General features: G+C 39.3%; 1 long non-coding RNA gene across 3 annotated transcripts in view; it reads right to left on the bottom strand.

The window, feature by feature from the left end:
• LOC116625233 overlaps positions 1–23852 on the bottom strand; it is a 37429-nt gene extending 13577 nt beyond the window's left edge. Inside the window, exons 1-4 of one of the 3 annotated variants that reach the window (XR_004298038.1) lie at positions 23745–23852; positions 19967–20223; positions 17988–18078; positions 8673–9994 (exon numbers count right to left, since the gene is read on the bottom strand). This is a non-coding gene — a long non-coding RNA (uncharacterized LOC116625233). Of the gene's footprint in view, positions 1–8672; positions 9995–17987; positions 20224–23744 lie in introns of those variants that run through there. The other 2 variants (XR_004298037.1, XR_004298036.1) reach the window with 2 other exon arrangements.
• Positions 23853–26331: the final 2479 nt, after the last annotated feature.

Raw genomic sequence — 26331 nt, 5'->3', positions numbered from 1 at the left:
AAATAATAGAAGCCAGACACAGAAAGCCGCACATTGTATGATTCCATTTATATGAAATGTCCAGAAGGGCAAATATATAGAAACAGAAAGTGGATTAATGTTTGCCTAGGGCTTTCAGAAATGGGAAAAATTAGGGAGTGACTGCTATTGCACATGGGATTTCTCTTAGAGATGATAAAATATTCTAAAATTGATTATAGTGATGGTTTCACAATGCTGTGAATATACCATAACCACTGGGCTGTACACTTTAATTTTTTATTTTGTATTGTACACTTTAAATAAGTAAATTGTATTATATATGAATTATAGCACAATAAAGCTGTTTAAAAAGAGAGGATAAGAACTACACAATGCCCCATACCTCCCGTTTTTTGCAGTTAGGTGCAACTAGCTTTAAAGCAATTTTCTACCATACTTCCTTTGTGGTTTGTCAAACATCCATATCTTTTGTTTATATATAAAAATTTATAGTTCTCATGTACCTATTTACTCATCAGATAATCTGAATTCTTTATATATTTGATTAGGAAAGAAAAAGAAAATTAGAAAACTGTATGGCGATTACTGGAAGTTCTGCTCTTCTGTTGCATAGAGATTATTCAAGAAAAAAAAACTGGGCAAGAACAGGAGAAATATGCTGACATCGGATAAGTTACTGCTTCCAAGGACAAAGAAGGCACTGTCCGTAACACACATCTTTATTTAGCAATAAAGAGCTTGTTCCTAAGAGGAAAATACCTCTTGAGCTAAACCAAATAGGCCCCTCCACTAGGAGAGGGGATTCGGCCTCCCACTTGACTCCCCAGAAGTGGATTTCACAAGTCTACATGCAACCCAGAATTGAGCCACATTATCTACTCACAATAAAATTGTGGGCCTTAAGTACCCCCTTTTTATTCCTTCATCTTGCCTGCCAGAGATTCTATTGATGAACCAAATAATAGAGGAAAATGTGGACAGCCTATGGCTGCTTCCCTGTCAAAAACAGAAAAAAAAAAGAAAGAAAGAAAAGGTCTCCAATTATACACATTAGCCTTAATTTTGGCCTTTGGATGATCAGATAATGTTTCTGCCCATGAAATGAATTCTTGTGGCAAGTCCGTGCTTTTCAGCGTCAAAAATAAAAGCTTCCAATTAACTGTCAAAAGCTTTTCCAGCATCTGGAGACAGGAGTAAATTGGGATCTTTTGTATTGGTAGCTTTTGACATTATATTAAACAATCTTCTAGGGTTGTCATAGTCCATTCTTTGTACATATCCCAACTGGTTCGTGTTTATCAGTTGTTTTATTAGGCAATTGAATATTTTAGCTCAGTTTCTACATTTCTTATATTTGAACGGAGTCGAGGGACACTTTTGCTACTGTGCAGTAATCTTCATGTTGTTTTCAGGAGGACAAGGCCAGGGATATTTTTTAGAGTACAAGAGGGGGTTTTGGTGTGTTTTTTGTTGTTGTTGTGTAGGGTATTTTTTTTTTTTTTTTTTTGGCCTTTTCTTCCTTTAAAAAGTCACTCCTGCATAGGGTTACATGCCGCTGTCTCAGCATTGGCAACTAGAGAGTGTTATCTAGACAACGGATCGGATATTGTAGATTGCTATAATCTTTGCCATAAGGAAAGGTAAATATCAGAGCCATTGATCCACGCTTACATACTTCTTTCTGAGCCTGAGATTTTTCTCTTGAAAATAGAAAATGCTGCATGGAAACATTTCCCATTTCCCAGTATCTTCTCTACTCTCAAGGATTTTCTTTGTTTTACATTTGAAAAGGTAATCAAGTCACATAAATGAGCTCAGGATTTTTCATTTGCTCTTAACTCCAAAAAAACTTTTCAAGAAAAGTTGGAAGCGAAGAAGTCTCTTTTTTATTTCTTCATATGTTAATATCTGGAGCTATTTTCTCATTTGACTTCTGTTTTCTTTGTTCCTCTTTCATAAGAATGTCTGCATTTACCAAATTTAACTTGTGTTCCTTTTGGATTCATAAACGCATATATTTTTCTTTAATCAAACTCTGTGTTCCCTGGGAAGCTAAAAATTATTCCAGGCTGAGCGTATTATGTATTAACAAAAAAAAAATATATATAGTGAAATCATTTGTATTCATTTTTTAAAATACTTCTCAGCCCAGTTTAGAAAGTCTTTACTTTATTGGATTTGTTCATTTGAATTTTTTTTTCCACTAAAGTAATTCAAATACGCAGGTGACCAACATATAGATGTGAAAAGAAGTGGAGCAATTGTACCTGGTTGGGGGGGGAGGTCTGTTTGGAGCAAATGATTAAAGAAAAGCAGTGCTCTGGCATAAACTTCACTATGCCCTTCCTCCCTGTCTCTGAGCACTTTCTGGCTGAAACACAAGAATAGTTTTCACCTGTCCTGGTCCTTCCTGCAGGGCCAGAACAAGCCCTAGAGGTGTATCAACCAGTTACTCACCCAAAGTCACCAGGTCCTGGGAACCAGGGTGATCAAAAGCCTATATAAACTGAGGAGGTGCCAATCCATAGCCAAAATCAAAGCTCTGGGTCCAAGAGCAGAGAAAAGTCTTAAGTACTGATCAGACTAATGTAGCTGAAACCGGAGGAGAAAGGAAAGTGTTCAGAGGCAGAGAGCAAAATGGGTCAGAATCAGCAGATTAGGGAGGAGGCCATGAAAAAGTTGAGATGATAGCTGCATTTGTCCCCAGCTCTGGCTTCATGTCCTCAGGGGAGATGTGAGGGTTTAAAGGCGCTGGGCAGGCTCAGCTACCACCCACCCCTGGACTTCTCCTCAGCCCCGACAGTCAAGGGAACCCCCCACTAAGGGCACCAGGGCTCTGAAGGTGAAGCAGTGGGTGGCGGGCATGTGGCTTACTCTCGCTCTTCCTATTTTGCTCCCCCAAGGATCCCCCTACACACACTTTCAGAGCCAGTGTTCAAAGGCTCTAACTCCTACCGCCAACTGCCCTTCTTCATCAGCACACCAAGGTCCGTGGGATTCTGCTCCTAAACCACCTGCACTTCACATTCCTTCTGATCGTGCTCCCTGGCCCTGGGATTCTCCTTTCCATTGGCCTTCTTACACTATGTGGTCCAAGGTCTTCTAGAAAACTCTCCCTGCTCCTGCATCATCCTGCAAGCCCCCGGCCACACAAGATTCAACCTCCTTTCTCCTCTAAAACCAAAGTGACAATGTTGGGGATGGGCGAAGTTGAAATGATTTAATATCTCAATAATGACAGCTTCCCCTTGAGCCTTTTGCATGGATCCATGCGGCATTTTTCTGTCGCATTTTAGGTTATGTTTCAGAAGGCTAGTTAGTTTCCTACCAGCCTCTATTCTTAAATTATTCTTAATCGTAAAGTGTGTGATGGGGAACCAGAACCCCATCTTTCTATTTTTTTCTACATAAGGCAGCTCTTTGAGAAAATCTTTATACTTACTACTATTTTTCACTTATGCCAGAGTACGACACAGCCCTTCTCCATGTGGTGCGGCTGTTGAAAATGAAGATGATAGTCACAGCTCACATCTACGGGGTACTTACTATGTGGGTCAAACGCTGTAGTAAGTACCGTAATGCACAGACTATCTCATTTAATCCCCACAACTATTATCCTCATTTTATACATGAGGAAACTAAGGCCCACAGAAATTCATTAACCTGCCCAAGAGAGTGGGATGGCCAAAATTCAGAGGAAAAAAAAAATTAAGGGAAAATGAAGAGAAACAATGCTTTTGAGAGGGGATTACTCCTAATAACGATAAGTTACATGATATACTCCAGGGCCTCATCTTAGCAAACTGGTGGCCTGGAAGTCTCTCTGCCCTGACGTTAAGGGTATTCCCCTTGATTTAGGGACGTCACAATACTGGGTCAAGGCCCTGGCAAGCTTCCTTCTGGATGGAGTCAATGAATGAGACCTGGAGGGCTTCTGGCAGCAGGCAGAACTTTAGAGAATAGAAATGTGCTTTTCTGCAAGACCCATTTCCACCCCTGAATGCTCCATGCCCTGGATGTGGACCATACACTCAGAGGAACTGTAGCTGCCGTCAGCAGCACTGGCCTGGTTTAATTCTTTAATACAAGAGTGGAGGCCTTGCTAAAAAGAATTCATGTGATCGAGCTGTCAGTACTTGATCAATCAGGAGGAGAGTTCATGTATGGCCTTCAGCATGGGGTAGAACAGGGAAAGCCCACAATATTTGTTCTTATATCATCATGGTTATTATCATTATGGAACAGTGGGTAAGAGTTTGGACTCTGGAGTCAGACTGCCTGGGGTTTAAATCTAGGAAGCACTACTTAGAGTTCTTACTACAACTCTTAAGTAAATCATTTAACATTTCTCTGCCTCCACTTGTCTGAAACATAGAGGTAATAACAGCACCAATTTTATCAGGTCTCTCTGAGGAGCTAATGTGAGTAAACGAATACTTTTGCTTGGCACATGGTTGGTACTCGATAAATATTCACTAGTATCATTACGATCGTCATCACTATCCACAGCATCTCTGTCCCAGGATTTGGAGCGGACAGGAACTGATTGGAGGAGAACACGCTAAGCCCCAGCAGCAAAGATGGCCATGGATGGCCATGTAGGCTAAACTTTCACCAACCAGACCCCCATGCTCAGACTGCGACCCAAGGGGCTCAACCACTTCCCTTTGCCACCGTCCTAGCACAGACCCTCATTACTGCCTGTGTTATTGCAAAATCCTCCAGACCGGTCTCCCCAACTCTGGTCTTTCTTCTCTATCAACATTGCTAGCAGATCAATCTTTCTGCTTGAAGGCAGAGTTCCTATCTTATAGCCTCTCCTCCTCAGCCCGATACCCCGTGTACTAGACCACACACTGTGGAGATGCCAAGCCAAGGTTTTCTGAGATCACTGCATGAGTTCCCTTCACAGGGTGGGAAATGGCATCAGTAATACAAGAAGAAGAGGGACTCTGGCCATTGAAATGGTGGTGACTTGTTAGTAGTGGTAAATTCCACTCTGCTCTGTTTCCAAAACACTTTCACGTGCTCTCAGAGGGCGGCAAAGCAGGTGATAACCCCATTTTAAAGGGAAGGAAACTAAAGATGGATTACAGACGTGACTCAGCCAAGGTAGGGCTTCATTTGATAGTGTGAACTGGGTCCCAAAGCTTCTCAGCTAGTTTTACTTTGTCTCTTTTCCATAACTATTCAGAAAGGACCACATTACATTGCCTGATGCATTGTGCTTGGTGTGATTAGAATGATAATGGTAACCATTTATTGAGTACTTTCTAAGTGTCAAGAACCATGCTAAGCATTCTGCATGGGTTATATAATTTGATTCTCTTAACCACAGTTGCCTATTTTTCAAATGAATAAACATGAAATTTGCAGATCTTAAACCACCAGCCCAGGGTAACTCAGCGATATCAAGTGAAGAGAGATGGTTACCAGCACCGTGCTCTCAATGGCACCCCTCCGGCCTCCTTGGCACTTGGATTCTCTGGGTTTCTGGCTGCGCCTTGAGCCAGTAACCAGAGATTGCCCTACAAAATTATTTGGGCTTTTCCTACATCAGGTATACCTGATTTAGAACTGCATCTAAATTATATTTTCTCATTTAGAGTCTATCATCTCAACCAAATTCTTCTTTTTCATTATTCAGATTTTATTTATATTTTTTCACCTGAGAATTCCTTAACTAAAAATATTAAATATAATTTCACTCCAAAAAACACTTTGTAATGAGTGTTTTTCTTTTGTTTTGCTCACGAAGCGAATTCTCTCTTGTTTTAGGTTTGATATTGTGGTTCCAGGACATTCTTGCCTAGACCATAGTTTTTCTGCTTAGTACAAAAGCTACCAAGAGTATCCTCATAACACTTTATCAATGGATATTTTTCTCTCTTTTTTAAGATCTTATTTATTTATTTGACAGAGAGAGAGAGAGAGCACAAGCAGGGGGAAATGGTAAGCAGAGGGAGAAGCAGGCTCATCAATGAGCAGGGAGCCTGACACGGGACTTGATCCCAGGACCCTGCAATCATGACCTGAGCCGAAGGCAGACGTTTAACCCACTAAGCCACCCAGGTGCCCAATGGATATTTTTGTGCTTTTCACCATTGCTTTAATGTTTAGAAAGTCCTTCCTTATCCCTCAGAGAGATAATTTGCACACACTATCTTTAGTTATTTATATGTCCTTTTTTTTTTAAGATTTGTATTTATTTATTCGAGATTTGAGAGAGAGAGACAGAGATAGGGAGCGAGAGCACGAGTGGGGAGGAGAGGGAGAAGCAGGCTACCACTGAGCAGGGAGCCCAATGCGGGGCTTGATGCCAGGACCCTGGGATCATGACTTGAGCTGAAGGCAGATGCTTAACCAACTGAGCCAACCAGGTCTCCCCTATTTCTAAATTCTTTCTAGATATCCTTCCTTTCTTGCCCCTTCCTCTAGTTACTTTCTCTATTTATCCAACATTTATCTTTCTCACTCCCTCACTCTGCTTCCCTTACTCTCCTCTGATTCTTTTATCATTTAACTTTTATCTGATTTTCACATAAATCATGAGATAAGGATCAACACTTCTATTTTGCCAAATAGTTTACCAGTAGTATGCACTATTCCTTGAATAACTCCTATGCCCCCTTTCTGGTTTCTTTTATCACTTTATTGTATACCAAATTCTTGTATATTTTCAGATTTGTTTCAGGGTCATAGTTCTGGGGTCATTCTTCTTATATCAGACAACATTGTATTTTTTATATTCTTATAATCAATTCCATTTGGTCATAATCTATTATTCTTTTATATATATCTGTATATGATTTGCTAGTGTTTTAGCTAGGTCTTTTGTTTTGTGTTTATTCGTGAGTGAAATTATGTGTAGTTCAGTGTGCTTATGTGGGAAGGGAGTACCTTTATCAAATTGAATTATTAGTGACAAAGAATAAGCAAACAGCAAAATTTTTCTATCTTCTAACATAGTACAAAAACATGGGAATTATATGGTCCTTAAAAGTTAAACTTTCTATTTGTTCATAAACCTGTGGCCAAACGTTTTTTTTTTCCTCCTGTTTGTTCATGGTTTTTTAGGAACTTAAGTTTGCTACCTCTTCTACCATCATTTTGATAATTCATAATTTCTCTGAGAATGGCTGACACTGTGCTTTCATATGCTTACTTGATCTAAGTTTTACATTCACTCTTTGTCTTTTTTGTCTCATTTGTTTTTTTTAATGAAAATGCTATTTATGCATTAAACTATTTAAAAGATGGATTTCTCCCCCAAAAGAACGAGATTTCAAAATCATTAATAAGTTCTACTGTTTTGTATTCCCTAATTGATTGATTGCTGATTTTACTTTTATAATTGTCTTATTTTCCATGGACTTATTTCTTGATTTTTCTGATTTCTCCTTTTAATGCTTATCCGGTTCCTTTGCTAACTGTGAGGGGCTGTTCTCAGCTGTTGAATCCCTACCTGCATTCCTTGAAGTGTGGTCCCCTTTCTCCGACTTTGAAGCCATCAATGGTTGGGTGGGGGTCCTTCTCATGCTTTGAATTATCTCTGACCACCAAGCCCCCCTTCTGCCACATCTCTCTGACTCTTCTCCCTGCCACTTCTCTTTTTAAGGGCTCACGTGATTATGCCGAGCCCATGTGGATAACCCAGGATACTTGCTCCATTTAGAAGTCAGTGGATTCAGAACTTCAATTCCATCTTCAAAATCTCACAGCCTACTCTGATTAGTGTTTAATTAAATACCAGGTAATCAGGATTTTGGAGGGACATGATTATAACTTTGCCCGCCAAACATGGTTTTAATTTTTGTTCTCCATTTCAAGTTTTATTGACAGGCCTTGATAAAAGGCATCATAAATACATTTTAGAAAGAAATACATTTTTATTCTTTTTTATTTTGTTTACTGGTTTGGACATAAAAGTAAATGTTACTGTAGAAAATTTAGAAAGTAAAAATGGAAAAAATCAATCATAATTAACCATAAACCCATCACTTATATACAGCCACTATTAGTATTCATATTTTTCTCTCATTTTTCTCCTCGCATATTCATAAAAGCTAAAGTTCAAACTATATGTGCAGTATTATATTCTACTTCTTAAATTAATGTCAGGTTGGGAGCAATTTCTAGCATTTAATATTTACATAATTTATATAATTGCTACATAATATTATAGTGAGTGTAGATACTGTACTTTTAAAAAGTGTATGGGATGTTGCAAATTTCTCATTAAAAAATAACACTGAATTACACATTTTTATTTTGCTGGTATTTTGAATTTCTTTCTGGATATATACTGAAGTGTCAAGTTGGGGTATTATGTCCGTCTTTTTTTAAGTATTCCTTATATTCTAAAACATGCTTGTAGGGGTGCCTTGGTGGCTCAGTCAGTTAAGCATCTGCCTTCAGCTCAGGTCGTGATCTCAGGGTCCTGGGATCGAGTCCTGAGTCGAGCTCTCTGCCCAGCTGGGAGTCTGCTTCTCCCTTTTATTCTCCCTCTGTGTGTACTCTCTCTCTCAAATAAATAAATAAAATCTTAAAATAAAAATAATAAAAATAAAATATGCTTTTAAACTAATAGGCTTTTAAAATGTGAAGTCAGAAAAAAATAAAAATAAATCAAAAAATAAAAAAATATGAAGTCAGAACAATTACATTTATAAATACAATTCCATTGCAAATATGCAAAAAAATACTTCTGCAGAGTCATCTTTTCTCAGAGTATGGCTCCCATTTCTGAATATACTTGTGGCATACTATAATAAACCTCAATTTACAAAAGTCTGGAAAGGATGGGGTAGTCATTGTTTCTGTTCACCAAATATTTGCTGTTCACCTTACAGACATAAGATTTCATCTCTCTGTGCCCTTGAGTTTGATGTAGTAAGTTACTGGATTTGGCCAATTACAGGTAATGTCACTGAACATGTTTGTCACTCATGGGTGAAAGCCTAAGAGCTAGTATGTGATTAGTCAAACCCTCTTTCCCTGTCCCTTAGAGATTGGCAACGTTCCAGATTGTGGTTACTCCACTAGCTTAGGATCTGGAGATGGTATAAGGTAGCAGAGCCCCTAGAAGAGACATAGTGTGAATGAGAAATAAACCTTTCTTCTTTAAGCCACCAAGATTTTAGGATTATTTGTTGCATAGAGTAACCTCTCCCCACAATCTCCATCATGAGTAGATTGGATATAGCTCATTTCTGTGTCCCAACAGAAATTGGGACACAGAAATGAGCTCCCACCATAACAGAAAGGTAGCATTAATTAGAAGCTGTGGTGAGAAAACTGTCCGTGGAGCTGGAAGAATGGTGATCCATGTTATGCAGAATATTTGGTAACATGTCATGTGCAGTATCGTAGAAGGCATCCTCTATACCTAATAAAACTGGACAACTAGGGGAGTGAGCTGGAAAACAGAATGTTGGTAATGAGAGAAGCTTGCAGTAGAAAGAAGCTGAAAAATGAACTGGTTGGTTTTCGAGCTAGAATGAAAAGGAAATAGAAAATTCTCTAATTCATGGGCTGGTAGTGTTACAAGAAACAACTACTCCTTATACTTAAACAGTAAAATATGTAATTGAGAAAGAGTTTTGAGCAACAAAGCCTGATTAAAACTCTGCCTTGCAGCTAAAACTAAATTAAGGATATGGCAATAGTGTTAAAAGCTAGTGCTAAAAGCTCTGAGCAGATTTAACATGTGTATTCATTTCCTGTTGCTTCTGTGACAAATTACTACAAACTTGATGGCTTAAAATAATACAGATTTACTTTTCTAGTTCTGATAGCCTTAAATGGCTCTTTCTAGGCTAAAATCAAAGTGTTGGCAGGACTGTGTTCCTTTAACCCAAGGGGATAATCCATTTTCTTACCTTCTCAGCTTCTAAAGGCTGCCCACATTCCTTGGCTCATGGTCCCCTTCCACTTTCAAAGATAGCCATGGCTGGTCAAGTCTTTCTCATATTGCATGAGCTTCCATCAAACTTCCAGAGCTTCCTGCCAACTTATTTTAGACAAACAATATAAGAATAAATACGTTTATTATGACTGGGGAGTTATTTGTTACTGCAGCATAAACCAGCCTATCCTGACTGATACAGAATACAAAGACTTTTTTTTTTTTTTTACACTTTGTAAAAGTTTTATCCTGATGTTTCTTTAAATATCTCCTAAGATATATCAATAAAAATTCATGCACAGGCCTTCTATTTATACATGTTTTTAGGAATACACTATTGGAGAAAGCAAGCTATATTTTCCCTATTGCCTTCTTCACTTATATCAATTTTAATAAATATTTAACAGTGATAAAGAGGTGGAGAATTTGTAAGAAAATCAGATTCATTATATCTGGGGTAGCAGATCCTTCATTGTATCAATCAGGATTTCTTGAACATGAAACAGAAGTTTAAGGTTTGGGTCCGTCAATTGAGCACTTCTTGAAGGTTGAGGTAGGAGGAATGAAAACCCCAACCCCATCAAGCAGCTCCAGGATTGGGTCGCAGGGTCAGGACCTAACTATGTTATCTACAGAGAGAACTAAAGGGTAATCTCAAATTATCAAAAATCACAGAAACAAAATCTATTATCATGGTGAAATCAAAAGTAGTGGGGGAAAGTTATAAAACATAGGTAATTGCACAACTGCAGCTAAGTAAAAATGCTGAACCACTGTAGCAACAAGATGAGAAGGTACAGGATTCTTGTCATGAACAGAGCAGAGGCAATGGGCCTCTATTATTAGGTGCTAGGCACCTGGTCCAGAGGTGGGCTGGTCCAGGTTAAATACCCAGGTTTAAGACAGATGGTATCCAACCTCTAGATGTCATCGAAATAACTATGCTGCTCTTTAGTATAATGCTCTACAGTGATTGCTTCAGACTGTCAATTAATATCCTGGCACTTCTGTGATTTCACCAGAAAAGACTGGGCTTCATCTCAAATGAGAAATGGATCAGAGAAATCAAAAGAAGTAGAGGATTGTCACAAAGAAGAAAGAAGAAGGAGGAGGAAGAAGAGGTGAAGCAGAAGGAAGGCGAGATGGAAAAGGAAATGAAATGAATGTTTTAAAAAAATTAAAAGGAAAGAAAAACTTCATTAGTTCTGGAAATCTAAAGACCAAATTAGGGACACTGCTGAGAGAGCCAAGGGAAGGGATGCAAAAAGGGGCCAAAGCACCTGGAAACGAGAGCGTGCAGGTTTTTTGGCAACGCAGGCGGTAAGATCTGGCCTGGGAATAGGAAGACTGTAGGTAGTCACATCAGGGTATCCAGAGCAGAGAAAGCTCGGCGAGAAATATCTGCCAGGTAAGCCAGGGCCCAGTCTGTCTTTCAGCTCCTGTTTTTTCACAGCCAAGAGAATCTCTGCATGGCCCTGAGCAGTCAGTCAGGCGCCCCTTCCCACACATGGGAAAAGCTTCATTACATCCGACCCAAAAAAGTAACCAAAGTTCTGAAGAAAGGATAAGAACATTTAGTCCTTTCCAAAGGTGCCCAATCGATCTCTCCTTGAGAAAGGGAAAATTTTTAAAAATAAAAACAACTCAGCTTGTGCTTATTCTGAGTAGGAATTTAAGATGCCTTGCTTTCCAGTCAATAGTCAGCCTCGTCACTAAAGACTACAGCCGCCTTAGAACTATACCTGTGGATTTATTCCAAAGCTGGCATAAAACACCTCGTTCCAATTCAATCCCATTTGAACTAAAACTCATTTGAGCCCATAAATTGAAGAGATGCAAACACAAAGTTGGCACTCCTTGAACATTTTCAAAGACAACAGCAGAACACAGTGACTGACGACTTTAACCCAAGCAAACCTGTCACGATGTTGGTGACACTGCTTTCAGGGGCCTTCTCACGGCATCTCTCATTTGAGATATTTTTCTCAGTTGGATTTTTTTTTTCTGTTTCATAAAATATTTTGGCATGAAAAGCCCTCAAGGCATGAAGACATATTCTTGGGGCCTTAAAGCTTAGACTTGGCCTCTCCCGATGACTTGACGAATCTTTAAACAGCCGCCATATTTTGTCATGGGTGCATCATCATGTGCCCCCTGTTCAGGATTCTTGTGCAGCACAAGGAGAATGGGAGTCAAAAGATTTGGTTTGTGCAGCACAAGGAGAATGGGAGTCAAAAGATGTGCCAGGTATGCTGTCTGGGAGCTAGATTCATCACTATGAGCCTCGGTTCTTCACCTGCAAAAGAGGTATAATAACACCAGTTCCACCCCCTTCCCTGAGTTTTTAGGGAACACAATGAATATCACAAATTAAGTGCTCTGAAAAGAGAAAAAAAAAATCATGTAACTGTTAACACGTGTGTTATTATTGGTGCTACGATTTTTCTCTTTAATTATACTTTACGTGACCGAAGCTCCAATGTCAGGGCTCATAAAAGATCTGGTGCACGTTCAGGCGAGTTCTCATGTACCTGGTAGCCTCACAGAGAGCTTATTGCCGTCCAGAGAACTAAGACCTTTAAGACACTAAGAAACTCAATTATTCATGACCACTGAGGCAGAAGAGAGTGGCTGGTGATGGAAAAGCTAATTTGGTGGTAATAACAGGGAGAAAGCAGGAAGTTAATCTAATCATCTACGAAGGCTTCTCAGACTTCAACGTACTCCACACATCACCTAAGAAGCACATTAAAGTACAGATTCTGATTCAGCGGGACTAAGTCTGCATTTCTAACAAGTTTTCAGATGATGTCTACACTACTGAGCCACGAACCACATGCTGAGAGAGCGAGAGAGAGAGAAGAATGCACGAGGAATTCAGGTGACCAAGAAATCCCAAACAATAAGCCACAAGTTATCAACACACATGCTTTTCAGAGCCTGTCACATACTTCACCTTCCCAAATGAGATATTCAGTCTTAAAGAACCATGCTCTCCCTCTGTTCCTTCATAAACTGTACATTATATCCAAATGATCTGCTACTGTGGTGTCTCAATACACCAAACTGCTAAGTCAGTGAAAAAAGATGTGGAGTTACATCTGTGCACAGGAAATTATGCATAAATCACAAACTACTACATTTATATGTGTACTGTGGCCTGAGAGTAAATGTTACTAATGGGTACAACCTTATACAGGACCATTACTGTTTCTTCAACCAACGTTTATTGACTTCTGTGTATCCAGCCCTGTGCTAGGAGCCGGAGTTGCAGGAATGGAAATAAGACATACGCCTGCCATCATGAAGATTACAAAACAGCAGGCTTTGGGGATGTGTAGAGAAGAAGATAAGTCATAATGAAACATTAGCGATCATACTATGGGGGAAAAACAAGGAGCTGAGCTAGTGGCAGACGGTACCCACTCTAAACAGGTGGTCAGAAAAGTTCTTTCTGAGGAGGTAGTAGCGCCAGAGGACAAAAATTTTTTACTACTTTCCATTCAAGTGAAGGTTTCAGGCCCTGGCATTGTTTGAGAAAGAAAATGACTTCCTGACCACCCACTCTTCCCTCAAGCCTTTGGAGAAAGGAGGTCAGAACAGCGAAGCTTCCTCCACCAGGAAATCTGATACTAAATGACCTCTCTCTGGATACAAGGGTAAAATTGTTTGATAAAATTATGAACAATAAAAATGTCTCCTCAAAATAGATTTGCCCAAAATGATTCTCTACGTATTGATTTGATTTTTTAACAGGAATCATAATTTGTGTGCCAAGTAGTGTCAAATAATCTTTAATTTAATTGTATTGGGAGGAAATGACTGAATTCATTGGTGATGGAAAGAACTCTTTTGACCCCCATCTATTGAGCATCTACTATGTGTCAGAGAGTACGCCAAGTATGTAGAGTACACAGGAAAAAAGTGATGAGCCCTTCTCCCGAGAGGTATGCACCCTCGTGGCAAAAATTGGTCTACTCATTGATTTCATCAATTCAACAAATATTTAGTAAGCACCTGTTATGCACCAGACTTGATTCTAGACCATAAAATACAGCAGTGACTGAGACTGTCCAAATCCCTGTATCATGGCATTTACTTATTAATCAAGGTCTACACAGAGAGTGCGAAATAAATGAGCTAGAAATTCAGATACAGAAAATACAGAAAAGTGCCATGATGAAAATAAAAAAAGAATGATGTGATGGTGAATGTGGATGGAGTTGCCACTTTAGACTGAGTGAGAAGGGAAGATATCCCTGAATAGGTAACAATGAGCTGACACCCAATGACGAATGAAGTCAATCCCAAATCCTAGGGTGGTACATTCTATACATCAGGTGGATAGGAGGGCAGAAAGAAAGAAGGGAGGATATCAAGTGGGGGAAACAGTGTATACAACGACACGAACATATAAAATAACGAGATGTGTTCTGGGAACCACCAGTGGGAATTGAGAGCCAACTATGGAATGGTGAGCCTTGCATATCAGGCAAAGAAGTTATATGCTTGGTGCTGGGGAGCCCCTGACCCAAGAGTTTCACAGTGGCCCTCTTGACTTGTCAACCTGTCTGCTGGTTTTCCGAGATGGCTCTAGGTAGGTTGATCAATTCCTCATGCCAATCTTCCCTACTATCATGTATGCTTTTTTCCTAACTATCATGTCACATATATATCTTCAAATTAGCACTTCTGCACTAAATTGTGACTATCTGCTTCTATATCTATTTCTCCACTAGATTTTGAGTTCTTTGAGGTTAGGGACAATACCCATTTAATTCTGCATGCCCAATACCTGGCACAACATTCGGTACATAATATAAACTCAGCAAATTTTAATGGGAGGTGGATAGATAAATAAACGGGTGGTTGAAAGTTCATAAAATTTTTGAATATTTCCAGGACCGAAATCAAGATGTTAGCACTGTAGCATGAGCAAATAGCATTTAGATGAGGTGCACAGCAGTTGTTTCTCTGATATTTTCCCGGGAGTTTCTGATGTTTTTTAATTCCATGGGTTTAGGATTAATTGCTCAGCTCCACCCAGTCTTGTGATGCTGCCTACATTTAGAGCTTTCTCACTAGTTTTTGACCAAGCTCACTGTTGTTTTTCTCTAGCCTGACCACTAGCTCCCTCTAGAGGAAAGTCAGGAATTGTACTTAGCTTGAATCATCGTGCCTATTTTGATCTTTTATAGAAGCTAATCAGAACGTGTCTGGCAACAATTCAATGACTGGTTTGATTCCACGTACTATCCTTCAGGAGGGATCATTTAGCAATCTGTAACACATCATTGTGTTACATACAGACTCCTAGTCATCTCTCAGAGTGCCCCTCTCCTGCAGATAATTCAGATATGAGGGAGAGGCAGAGGCAGAGAGAAAGGGAGAAGGAGAGAAGCAGAGACGATCAAGGATGGAGGAAGAAAGAGATGGATAGAGGAAAGAGCAAAGGATAAAAGAGATTGTATTTCCTTGTCCAGAAGACATAAATTTATGCTCACATGTTCATATTTAGAAATGAGTGCCCATGACAGTGTTACCTAATGTGCATGTAACAAGGTTCAGGGTTTCCAGATCACAGGTCTGAGGAATAAACCCACAGAGAATCTGGATATGTCACGTTGGCTACATCTGGACAGACCAGGAAAGATGGCACAGTGCACTTCAGAGAAGAGGCAACACTTGAAGAAGTGGACAGTAGTTCCTAAAGTTCAGATTCCAAATTAGTCTTGAGTAATGGCTATCTTTTCTCTCTGATAGGGACTGGATGGAAGAAGTCGAGATAGGAAGGAAATATACTCTCAGGAGAGAGATAATTAGGTACCAACCTATTTATGGAATATCAGTTGGAGGTTGAAAGTAAGGAAAGACTTGGTGTGTGACCCTGAGCAGTATTTAACAAAACTGTCTTTGTGTTTCCGCCCAGCCTCCAGGAACTGATGATGGTTCCCAGGGAAATAAAAGACCGAATAAGATGGAAAAATGGTGTAATACGTGCAACTTAGAAATATAAGAGGTCAAAGCCATTCTACTTGTAGCTTAATAGCCTGGTATAACATGGGAGAAAAGGAATGTCTGCTTCATCAGGTAAAAAACAACCTGAGGTTAAGAGAAGAATGTAGGCGATGGTCAATAAAAGTTCATTTTCTTCTTCCCTTCTTCCCTGCCTCATCGCCATCTAGAGGCTGGAGTAACCACACACACACACACACACACACACACACACACACACACACCCCTCCTCAGGAACAAGGAACTACAGCATCTTTGGCCTCACAGACACAAACCTGACCAGTGGTGACCTTTTCTTGATTGCTTCCTTGAAATAAAGTTTATTTTGGCCAACTGATTATATGAATGAAAGAAATAATAACTGAATTTATGAATTTCTATCTGTTCAAATCTGTACTTGATACTCTAAGACATCTTATTCCTTTCATCCTCAGCACACCTCCAGAGAGGAGTTCTTACCTCCCTTTATAGACAAGGAAACTGATGCTTATAGAAGTAAGCAGCTTGCTTAGGATCATAACATGGGAACTACAGAGTTGAGATTTAAACCCAGATGATATGATTTTAAGTCCATTTTCTTTTCCTATACAATAAAGCCTCAAGTTATAGCTTATCTCACTCAGTCACAGCATCAATCCTACTTGCTAAAATATAAATTTGGTTGCAAGAGGCGTCAGGCATTGTTGGATAGGTAACCTAAGATCCATTCCTAAAGACCTGAACACTCACCGTCTCAGATTCTTTGAAGCCACGAATGGCCAGATGCCTGGGTTTTAGCCAACTGATTTGTGTAAGGTGAAGTTTGCTGGAGTATCTGGAAAGCTCCGCTGTATGATAAAAGAAGCATACATCTCTAGCACTACACCTGCCCTTCTACTCTCTACGTATCACCTCCTTCCCTGCCTCATCGCCATCTAGAGGCTACAGTAACCATACACACACACACACACACACACGCACACACACACACACACAGTCACACCTTGTGACTGTCAGGAAAAGGTAAAGAAAATCATGGAGATGCTGCCCCTGACATCAAGCTGCACAAACAAGTGTAGCCAACTACATTCTGACTCCTCGATATGTGAGAAAAACAAAATATTTGTTAGACCTTATTCTTGTAATTACAGGTAAAAAAAAACAAAACAGATGCAGGAGAATATCTAAAACACTGTCTCTAAAGTATCCAGATTAGTGAGATAACAGAGAAAAACAACTTTAATTTTATAATAATAGATATCTATCCTTACGTGAAAAACACATTTTCAAAGTCATAATTTCCTGCTCTGAAAAAAAAAGATCAAACATCATCCATGTTTAAGTGATCCTAAATTCTGAACAGTATGAATGACAAAAAAATTTTTTATGAAAATGGAATTAAGATAAAGACAGTTACTCTGATTTTTCTGAACAGCATCTAACACATAGTTGATGCTCAATAAGGCTGAGTGCTTAAAATTATGTATCTTATTAGCAACCCATCTCAGTGCTATCATTTGGGAAAGTTCTTTCTCTCACAAATCAATATTATGAAGAATCAGGCAGCAGGTGGAGGATGTAAAAATGAATCATTTTTCAATAACTTCTTTCAGTGTGGAAGGCTTCATATGTCTAGACATATTTTGCTATTGAATCCCACACTGATATTTAAGGGGTTGTTTCTCCCCATTGCATGCAAAATTACCCTAATTAGAGCAAAGCATTTTGCCCACACGCTGTCTATCCTGAGCAGAGAGTGAAGTCCGTCTGTGCCCCTTCCTATAGCTCCAGCCAGGAGAGCCAACACCCGCCTCGGTCATCAGGTATGGGCTGAGCAATAAGATGCTTTCTCTCCAGTTTGATGACGAACGTAGTAAGTTCTTTTATTTTTAGCATTGAGTGGAAAAGTTGTCAATTTCCCACATGGCATTTCATTAAAAGTTTAATCTACTACTTAGTAATAAAAATGCGGGGACTAACAAATAACAAAGCTTTGACTTAACAATTAATATCTAGGGGAGACAAGAATTTGAAAGCACTTTCATGTTCTCCTGGCTTCTTGATCATTCGTAGATTATCAGGTGTCCCTGATTTGCAGACTTACATTCATGTCTTGTGTGAGAAATTTTCAGAAAGATAAACCCAGCAGGAGAAGAAAGCTCAGATGCATAATCGTAGCAGGGACACACCCGGATCTGAGAGGAGAAAAGGGAAAAAAGAAAGAACAAAGGGCTCCAGAAGACCGACTGGCCTGCATGGGGACAGTCACCTGGGTAGGAGCAATAATACTGGCTCAGATCAAATGAGTTCTGAAAATTATTTCAAGGGTGTTTGATAGAGCTCATGAGATATTCCCCAATACACAAGCTCATTATTCTGATATGCACGAGAAGATAATGTTCACCAACAAACGGGGAGGAATTCATCTTAAAGTTTCTAACAGGTCACAGCATTGCTATTGCACACCTGCTCCCAGTATCACGTCGCTGCTCTCCATCTCACTTCATTTAACTTCCTCTTGGTCCGCACTTGCAATTACTTCAAGTAAGGATAGAACGTTACTCCGGGTTGTTTGTAGGTGAATAGGCAGTCTTACCTTTCCCATGTTGCCTCATGGGATTAGGCAATTAGATACTCTGACTTGCCTAAACAGTAACCCACGGCTCCACTCCCTCCTTCCCCAACCAAATCATTGCTTCACTCTCTTTGGAGACAATGTTATTTTAAGGACTCTGTTGGCCAAGAGGGTGGCATCTTAGCGCGCAACTGCATTTAAATCCGGTCTAGTCCACGCTGGAATAATGGGACGTGTTCAAGACTCAGTATCACAGGCCATGGATCTAAATCCCAGCTCTGAAATTAACAGGTGTATGAGTACAGGGAAAGTACTTCACCTCCTTGAGCCTCAGACTCCCTTTTAAAACTGGGGTCTTGATACCTAACTCACAGGACCACTGAAAGGTAGAATGGGATGGTTGGTGGGAAAGTGCCTGGCTGATAGTGAGGTCCCAAATAACCTTTCACTGGATCTGAACTGTTTATGGAAAGCAAAAAACACGAACCCAGGAACTTCCTGACACCCAGGAACTTAAGTGTGCCATGCGTGAGAATACAGATTCTTTTATGTTTATATATGCATTGCTAGAAAAAAAAAAATAATAATCCACCTCACAAATGCCACACATCCACCTAACAGCACTGGAATGACTGACAGATAGCAGTGACCTTCTCCCAGGAAATCACAGATTTTCAAAACAAGCACTTTTTAAAATTACATAAGTATGCAGTATGAATCAGAAAAGCATGAGGCTGTGTTTGCTTGTTTGATCAACATTTCATTTCCTGTAGTTTCCATCTTTTTACTGCTGGCCTGCTATCTCCCTCAATAGGAAAAGAAGGCTACTGGGATGTTATAATCGTCTGCTTAAGGTTCTTTGGCAGATCACATGTTTTACTTAATTAAATAATGTCCCAATTAATTGATTTGTTTGTAGACATTCTTAATTTAGTAAACGCTGAGCAGAATGCTAAAAATACCATTATATTTCTGACAGAGGCACCACTAAAGTCTGATAATTGATAGCTTTGCTGTTTTTTCTGATGGCCTGAAAAGCTTTTAAAGCTAAATTCTGTAATCATGTTCATCTTTGGAAATTAGTTTTGTGAAACCACACATTTAGTTCTTGCTGAGAAATCTCATTTTAGTCATTTTAACATAATTTATAATGCATAAACTAAATTAGCTTTTGTAGCTAAGCCAGCACATTTTTCTTTAATTTTTATCTCATCCTAATATATTTTTGACCTTGAAAACTGTAATGTCTGTTGGATATTGAAGCCTCTGAACAAAGAAAATCATTTCCATTCCATCACTATGGTTACACTTTCTTCGCTCTCCAGCACTGAACAGCGCTGAAAGTGTTGAATCTGGATTCCTCAGGAGGGCAAGGGGAACTTCACGTAATATCATTTAGTCCTGATTAAATAAACACATATACATAATGGAACCCAGGAAAGTAGCAAATTGCTTCACTCTGTTTACACTGCATATGATATGACTAATGGTAAGGGACAATATATCACCCGGTGGTATTCGCTTCAGGTTCTGTTGTGTGTGGTTTCTCCCCAGGCAGTCATACATACATATTCGTCTCAAAAAACACAGTCAAAATGCCAAGCAGCTCCTAACACCTCCGGTCCTCCTGAAGTCAAAGCGGTTTCATCCCTTTCGAGCAACAGAGAACTTTGAGTGTGAATCATACAGTTCCCTGTCCACCAGAGACGCGTTTCAAATGTGCTGGCGACATGTCTCTCACCATCCTAAAATGGCTTTGGCTGCCCTACAAAGGCAAGATAGGAAACTGGTCATTCAAACAAATGCTATTCTTGCTGCCTGTGATAGAAAAAAAAATACTCTTTTTACAGAGGACACCATTTGGTAAAACATTGCTTGAATTTCTTTTATTACATGGGTGATTCATCATGTTAACTACAATACGTTTTCTGTTTTTTTCTTCTTAGGAGCTCATGTATCAATGGCATCTTGCAGAGAACTCTTGGCAATAGTCAGTACCTTCAAGTGGCTATAAGGGCTCAAAAGAGTATATCCAATCAGTGTTGTGGCAAATTAAATCCATATAAGCTGAAATGGAATGTCTCATTCCTAAAATTCATATGCGAACAGATTTCCAGCTACCTTGATTGGGTTGTGCAAAAGCAATGCAGAGCTATTAATTTCAGCAGCAAATGATTTTTAAAAGTGCGGATGGAAGGAAACACTTGGTGATATGCTGGAACTCAGGTAGAAACGAAATCTGCATCTTTAATAGCTTTTGGGTACAGGGACCACCGTAATCACCCCTGCGGCCTGGCATAGGGCTTGCCCACACTAAACATGCAATAAGTGTTAGCGGCATGGAAGAATAGGTAGATGGATGAACGGCTCACTGTTTTATAAGATCTAAAGATTCTCTGATGGCGGGACACAGCACACGGACACTCGGATAGATGAAAGGCAGAAGTCTTTGTGACTTAGGGTTCCAAATGAGAGAAGGCTGTCAGGCGGGGTTGCACCCACAAGGTAACAGCAAGCTGGGGCTAGCAGGGGCAGCTTATGGATGGCAAACGGAGGCTAGCAGGGCAGCTTATGGATGGCAAATGGAATGGGGTTCCATCCAGGCGCCCTGGACTCCTGTGGATTGGCTAATTTGAATAGCTCTGCAGGCTCCAGGGCAGAGGGGTTGGTGGCCTGGTACCCAGCCCCTGGGTCATTAGGGTTGGTGCATAATGGCCTAGAGGCCCTGAAGTGTGAAGACCTGACAGGGGAAGTGAAATCATCTGCTCAAGGAGGGGGTCTGACTTGCCTGTAGCCAGGGCCTCAAAACTGGATCAAGACAGTTTTTTTTTTTTTTTTAAGAAAACTGTTTATACCCACCTGTCCATAGAAGGAGAGAATTCAGTCGAAATTCAGAAAAGCATTACATGTCATTTAAAAGCAACTAAAATGTCAATAAAGTGTCACAGGGAGTGTTTAACAAAAGCTAACCAGACCCTTACTTGCACTAACTATAAACATAATTACTAAATAATTTATTGTAAATCTCTTAGCAGGATGGTCAAGTGTTCATAACTTAGTTTTGGTGGGTAAAAGACCAAAAAAGATTAACAAGGCAGCTCACAAACACTTTGCTCATTTTTATAGCCTCAAATGTTTTCCTATGATGTGCCAGGGTCGACTCTGTACATGGGCTGGAACGTGTGTATTTTTAAAGCAAATGTAGCAGGGACTGTCCAAGTTCAGGAGGGACGGCCATCCTATAGCATGCTGTGTCAGAGGCAGAAATCACAAGCCAGCTGTGGCAGGCCGAGTAATAATCCCCCAGAGATGCCCCGGCCCTAATCCCAAGTGAGTATGTTATGTTACATGACAAGGGAAATTAAGGTTGCAGCTGGAATTAAGATTGCTCATCAACTGACTTGAAAATATGTTATCCAGGTGGGCCCTATGTAATCACAAGGGTTCTTAAAAGCTGGCAAGGGAGACAGAAGGGAAAGTCAGAGATGGGAGGGGAGAAGGGCTTCACCCACCATTTCTGGCTTGGAAGAGGGAGGTGGGAGGAGCCAAGACCTAAGGAGTGTAGGCAGCCTATAGATGCTGAAAAGGCAAGGGAACGAGTTCTCCCCTCCTGCCTTCAGAAAGGACCAGTGCCCTGCAGACGCCTTGATTTTAGCCCAGTGAGACTCATGCTGGACTTCTAACCTACAGAACTATAAGATAATACATTGGTGGGTTTTGAAGCCACCATATTTGTGATAGTTTTTTTTATAGCAGCAAATACGAAACTAATGACTAAACTCCCAAAGCATAAAATCATTGCTTCTTTTCTTCCAGATTTTCTTCACCCAAAGTTTTGTTTACTGATGAAGCAAACCCTCAATGATCTGCCCAGGGTAAGCTGACTTTTGCTTTTGTTGAAATATCTGCATGTTTCATATATAATTCAGGACAACCTCATTCTGAAAGCATTTTCTGTTAATGTACCATCTTTCATTCAAAACTATCAACTCTCTTTGGATATTTATAGTTAAAAATAAAATCTAAACCTATTTTGATTGTGTAGAAGGTGACACTGGAAGAGAAGAAGCTGGCCTCTCAGACCACAGTAAATAGTTTGAGGCCTTCCAGTGCCAGATAATATTCAAGGAAGAGAGCCATATATTCTATTAAAGTAGTAATTATTTTACTTTCCTTCTTCATATCCATTCTTGTATACTCAAAAGAATACACCTCACACTAATCGCCCTAGTTAGATATGGAAGATACCGGAATTTGCACCATGTTTTGAAGGGAACACACTGAACAGCGGAAGCCAACGTGGTTTCAAGGTCAGTGTTAAAGGGTTTGACGGGACAGGACGGTGGCTAGAAAAATGCAAGGTGGCTGAGTTGTAGCATGGATCCTTCATGGGCAGGCATTATTCTAAGCTGCTTATCACAGTTTATGGGTAGATATCAAGAGGTGCATAATCTAGAGAGCAGATCACGAAGTGGACGGTGAGATCAAAGCGAATGTCAATCCCAGCTTCGCTACCCAGTACCAGTGGGCCGTTTTCAGGTAACCTCCCTCTGTTTTTGTACGACCTCTCCCTGTTTTCGTGCGACCTTCCTTTGTTTCAACAGCTAAATCAAAATGCTTCTGTATCTTTCAGGGACACCCTATTCCCTTTACTTCCCATTTGTTTCCCTTAATGGAGTTTTGATTTTTTGATCTATCTCTTCTGCTTTTTCCCTTTCTGAGTTCAGAAAGCTTGGGTATCTGATTTCCCTCTCCTTTTTCTCTCTTATCTTGCCAATCTGGTTTTTAAATGTCCCTTTTAGTCAAGGGTCTTTCCGTTTTTATACTGGGCTTGTCTTACATCCCCTTCTCTTGAGAGGAAAGTTCTTTAAAAATTCACTTTGTAACTGTTGTTTACATTTGTTGTTGTTTTTAATAACAAAACTTTTGTATCTCAGAAGAAATAGTGATAATAAAATCTCCAGAGGCAAATTTGCTCCCTCTTTCAGCATCTTTTCATTGAATGCCACCTCACTTCATGATAAACTTCAAGGAGGAAATATAAGAAGATGAATAAGGCAGTCATTACCCTCAAGAAATTCACCCAGTAGGAAAGAAGAAAACAACTCTCTTACAGAAAATAACTCAAGGAATGTGATGACCGATTCCCGAAGGACCTGACATACAGACTCTATGATGCTCTGCCCCTCCTTTCTCACCAACATTCCTGAACATTCACAATAGTGCATCTCAGCCCAAACCCCTTCAACCTAAGAGGCATCCATTCCACTAGTATCCCACACATACCTGAGCTTCGAATACGTCATCAGAAAGGAGAACAGGGAGGGGCGCCTGGCTGGCTCAGTCCATGGAGCATGTGACTCTTGATCTCGGGGTCGTGAGTTTGAGCCCCATGCTAGGGGTGGAGAGTGCTTAAAAATTAAATCTTAAAAAAAAAAAATTAAAAAAGAGAACAGGTATTACTAAAGCACACTAAGTACACTTGAGACCATTCTTGGTACACTCACACTGCCAAAACACCCTTTGAAGTCACTGAAAATTAGCCCAGGAAAGACACAAAGAGGTTGAAACATGGAAACAAGTGAATTCTGACTACCTGGAACCTTCAATTAATAAAGAAACTTATTTTGCTCCACACTGAAAAAAAAAAAAAGTTTCTAAGCAAATCTCCGAGAATCATTTATATCCTTCCCATCCTGAAGTAAAAGCCTTTTCCTCACTTTCTCCTAATCATCTCAAGGCCGCCATCAGTGCCTCTCTTTATCTCACACTGCTCTTTCAATCAAGTCACTAACTGATGCTGATTCTACCTGAGAAATGTCCAAATCTATCCTCTCCTTTAAATTGCTAAGCACAGTTTCATTTGTCGGCTATAATATAATTTTTTCATTGTCTTGCTGGTGGCCATTTGGATTGTTTCAGTTTGGGGCATTAATAGAGCGGCAATGAATATTTGTATAAAAATCTTTTGTGGACATATGTTTTCATTTGTCTTGGTTAAATACTTATAGTGGAATTATTTGGTCATAAGGTTGAAGCATGTTTTAAGTTATAAGAAACAGCCAGTTTCCAAATTGGTTGTACCATTCTGTACTCCTGCCAGCAATGGAAGAGGATTCTAATTGCTTCACATCCTGGCCAACATTTAGTGTTGTCAGGCTTTTTAAATTTAAGCCATCCCAGAAGTATAATGATATTTTCATACTAATTTGCATTGCCCTGATGACTAATAATGTGAAATTTTTCAAATGTTTATTGGCCATTTATATATCTTCCTTGGGTCAAAAATCACATTGACTATATAACCGTTTGTCTATTTCTAAACTCTCTATTCTGTTTCATAAACCTTAAAGATCTATTGGTAGGCACCATCACACTTTCTTCATTAGTTTAACTTCATGATAGGTTCTGAAATCAGGTAGTATATACCTTTTAACTTGTTTCTCCTCTTCAAGATCCCTCCTCCCTCCCTCCCTCCCTTCCTCCTTTTCTTTCTCTCTTTCTTTCCTATTCTAGGTCCTTTGTATTTCCAAATAATCTTAGAATCAGCTTGCCAATTTTTAGAAGAAAAAAAGCCTTGGGATTTTGAGATAACACTGAAAATCTCTAGAAAAGTTTAGGGAATTTTACATCTTACATTAAATTTACATTAACGTAATTAATCCTCCAATTCATGTATATCATTTATTTATTCTCTTATGTAGATCTTTAGTTTTGCTCAGTAATTTTTTTAGTTTTCAATGAGGAGTTCTTGCACATACTTCCATTTAATTTTTAACATTTTGATGCTGTTGCAAGCAGTGGGTGTTTTAAATAGTTTCTATTTAAGATTATGTGTTGCTATTACATATAATGCAATTAATTTCTCTAGATTAACGCCATATTCTGTGGCCTTGCTAAAGTCATATGTTGGTTCTAGGATCTTTTTTGATAAATCCCATAAAATTTTCTATGTATACATTTTTTTTTTAAAAAAGATTTTATTTATTTATTTGCGAGAGAGAGAGAGAGAGTACAGGAGCAGAGGGAGAGGAAGAAGCAGACTCCCTGCTAAGCAGGGAGCCTGATGTGGGGCTCAATCCCAGGACCCTGGGATCATGACCTGAGCTGAAGGCAGACGCTTAACCAACTGAGCCACCCAGGCGCCCCTCTGTGTATATATTTATATTGCCATTTTTCCTTTTGTACGTTTTTTATTTTTGCTTTATTACACTAGCCATTACTTTGAGCACAAGGTTGAATAGAATAGAGTAGCCTTTTTGTCTTGTTCCAAAATCATAGGGAAAACAATCAGTCCTCCACCTTTAAATATGTTAGCTGTAGCTTTTATCAGATTGAGAGACCCTTTATTATTCCTGCTTTGCTGAGTTTTTATTATAAATGGGTGTTGAATTTTGTATTTTTTCTGCATTTTAATCACAGAATTTTTCTTCTTTAATCTGTTAATGTGATATATTACTTTAATTGATTTCATTAATTTTGTTAAATTGATTTAAATAATTGATTTTCAAATGTTGAAACAACCTTGCATTCATTTGTGAGATAAATCCCACTTTGTCATATATATTATCCGACTATGTATTTCCAGATTCGATTTCTAATATTTTGTCATAATTTCTGTATTCAATTTCTAATATTTTGTTAAAATTCTGCATATACATATATGTTAATGCATGATAATGGACTGTGACATCAAGGCTATGTTCACCTCATAAAGTTGAGTAGCAGTTCCAACTCCTTTTTCTAAACAACTTTTTGTAAAACTGGCAATATTTCTTTCTTAACTATAAGTTAAAGTCTTCCAGTTAATAATTCCAGTGCATCTGGAATTACAGGAAAATCTTAAATTACAAATTTAACTTATTTAAATTCA

The sequence above is a fragment of the Phoca vitulina genome, unplaced genomic scaffold (assembly GCF_004348235.1).
Source record: "Phoca vitulina isolate PV1807 unplaced genomic scaffold, GSC_HSeal_1.0 scaffold75, whole genome shotgun sequence".
Taxonomy (NCBI): Eukaryota; Metazoa; Chordata; class Mammalia; order Carnivora; family Phocidae; genus Phoca; species Phoca vitulina.
This window is presented reverse-complemented; position numbering and strand designations above follow the sequence as displayed.